This window comes from Lipotes vexillifer, unplaced genomic scaffold (assembly GCF_000442215.2).
Source record: "Lipotes vexillifer unplaced genomic scaffold, Lipotes_vexillifer_v1.1 scaffold1347, whole genome shotgun sequence".
NCBI classification, from domain to species: domain Eukaryota; kingdom Metazoa; phylum Chordata; class Mammalia; order Artiodactyla; family Lipotidae; genus Lipotes; species Lipotes vexillifer.
The window spans coordinates 125,506-128,676 of NW_006796201.1; positions in this window are offsets into that span (position 1 = coordinate 125,506).

Here is a 3,171-nt window from a genome sequence, read left to right on the forward strand (position 1 = left end):
CCTAACTGCTGGACTGCCAGAGAATTCTTGGATTTTATTATTAAAAAATAGACCATTAGGGCTTCCCTGGTGGTGCAGTGGTTGAGAGTCCGCCTGCTGATGCAAGGGACACGGGTTCTCGTGCCCCGGTCCGGGAAGATCCCACATGCCACAGAGCAGCTGGGCCTGTGAGCCATGGCCACTGAGCCTGCGCGTCTGGAGCCTGTGCTCCGCAACGGGAGAGGCCACAACAGTGAGAGGCCCGCCTACCCGGTTAAAAAAAAAAATAGACCATTAGAGGGCAGTTACACTGTTTGATTTCCAATTTTAAAAAATTCACAGAAAGATTCCTCTGGAGGTCATCCAACAATTTCCAGAAGCCAGCTTTGGGAGGTTGCTGATTGTAATCAGCAAATATTGATTGAACACTTTTCCAGCTGGCCCTATACTTGGTGCTGTGGGGTTGGTTAGTTTTGGTTTCTTTATTTTTAATTGCCCAATTAACTCATTAGTTTATTTCATTGCACATCACACACACCTCTCCAAACCTGCACCCTCACCTCTAGCTAATCACTGAGAAGAGTTTGGAGTATCCCATCAGATCTTTTCTTTCTTCTTTTTTTTCCACTTACCATACAATATATGGAAATCTAGAGACTTGCTTTGTTTGTAACTTTTAAACATTTTTACAAAAAAATGGGATTATACTGTATACATTGAAACTTGATTTTTTCACTTAACATATCTTGGAAATTTCTCCATGACAGCACCTGAAGACTGACCTGATTCTTTTTATATGTCGTATAATATTTCATAGAATGGCTATTACATTATCCCTTCCCTTATTGGTAAAAATTGTAAGTGGTTTCCAACAGTTCCTCATTACAAGTAATATTGAAATAGGAGGGAAGGGGGCAGGGCACAACCTTTAAAAGAATGACATAGCCATTGAGGATATGACAAAAACTGGTTAGAACTGATTAGTCCCAAGATGGCGGAAGATTTGATTTCCAGTAGACCCTGACCCTCATTATACACTCATTATAATCATTAGCATATGCTAAATGACACACCCACAGGAGCCAGAACAATTCCGAGGCTAACCATAAAAGCCCAATAAGTGGGAGGTGGCCCAAATCCTGGAAATCCCCGCCCCTTCTCCAAAATAGTTGGAATAATCCTCCCATTTGTTGGCCTATGAAATTCCACAGCCCATGAAAACTAACCACTCCATATTTTGGAGCTGCTCTTGCCTTTTGAGACAGACCCGCATTCTGTCTATGGAATGTGTATCTCTCTAAATAAATACACTTCTTACCTATCACTTTACCTCTCCCTGAATTCCTTCTGCGCTGAGACATAAAGAACCTGAGCTTCGTTAAGTCCTGAAACCAGGTGTGTGATCTCAAGAGACAGTAGGTTCAAGTCCCAGCCCATGGGTTCAAGTCCTAATCTGAGTTTTGGCTGGGTTCGAATCCCATCTGAGTTATGAGGTTTCAATATTATATAAGCCTTCTTATTTATGCATCTCTGCACACACATAAATCCAGTCTTCAAAGCAGAACCACTGGATTGAGGGTATTTGCATGTTTTTTTTTTTAATAGATACTTCCAAATTGCTCCAAAAGACCATATTTTTGACATCCCCATTAAGAGTAAGTGAGTTTATGGGACTTCCCTTGTGGTCCAGTGGTTAAGAATCCGCCTTCTAATGCAGGGGATGTGGGTTTGAACCCTAGTCTGGGAACTAAGATTCCCACATGCCGTTGGGTAACTAAGCCTGTGCAAAACAACTAAGACCCAAGTCAGCCAAAAATAATAAAAAAATAAATATTAAAAAAAAAAAAAAGAGTGAGCTTAACTATTTGCCTGTCCCTATGGTCATATGTAGTGAGCTTAAAAAAAAAAAGTCTCATTGTTTCCATTTGTATTTCCTAATACTTAGCTAGTGTGGCTGAATATTGGCCTTTCATATTTCCTTTTCTGTGAATTTAAGGTTTAAATCATTTGCCTTTGTGTAGTGAAGAATTAAATTTGCCCAGAGGGTGGTCTGGCCATTTTTCCTCAGTTTCTGAGAGGTAATCTCTAAACTTTTGGACCATCATGCCTGATAGAAACATCTTTGTTTAGGGTGGAGGCACTGTCCATCAGCTCAAGTAGCTCCACCTGGAGGAGTTGGACACTGAGATCAACTGTGGCCAGGTGATGAAATCCCAAGAAGGGCTCCGGCCACCAAGGCAGCTGGTGAGTTTACCTGGTTGACAGTACTCCATGTGTACTGTCATACATCAGTGCTGGGAAAGTAATGCATGGAGTCCGTGACTCCATGGGGAGAGGACAATGGCCATTCCACTTTTGGAACTTAAAAATCACCCTTTAAAAAAGTATACAATTCAGTGGTTTTAGTGTATTCTCTATAATGAATCATCACCACCGTCTAATTCCAGAACATTTCCATCACCGCATGTCTGATTTTAATCTATGTTCTTTATCTGTAATATACTGTAACTGTGAGTATAACAGCTTGCAGCACATTCTGTGAGGCCTTCTAGCTAATGAATTATTGAACCTGAGGGTGGTTTTGGGAACCCCCCGAACCCTGCAGTTGCGTCAGAAGTGACAGCGGTCTTGTGGAGTACTGTACTCCCTCCAATATTGCAGCCCAGTTTGTGTTGTTTTTTTTTTTTAATTTTTGGAGCTCCTTTTATATTTTGGATCCCTTCTCCCTATTGTCACTTTTGTATGTTGCTATTGTTTTCTCCTACTTTGTTTCTCCCACTCTGTGGCATTTTGATAAATGTGACAGTCATGTAACCACGACCAAAATTAAAATATAGAACATTTTGATTACCCCAAAAAGTTCCTTTGTGGTCAGCAACTGCTGACCTGTTTTCTGTCATTGTTGTTTTGCCTTTTCCAGAATGTCATATAGAATCTTACATGATATACTTGTGGCAGGCCAAGATGTTCCATCCTAATCCCTGGAACCTGTGAATGTTACCTGTTATGGAAATAGGGATTTTGCAGATGTGATTAAAGACTTTGATATGAGGAGATTATCCTGGATTATCTGAGTGGGCCCTAAATGTAACTACAGATGTCTTTATAAGAGGGAGGCAGAGGGAGATTTGATAACAGTAATGTGAGCACAGAAATAGAGACTGACAGGATGCAGTCAGGAGCCAAGGAATG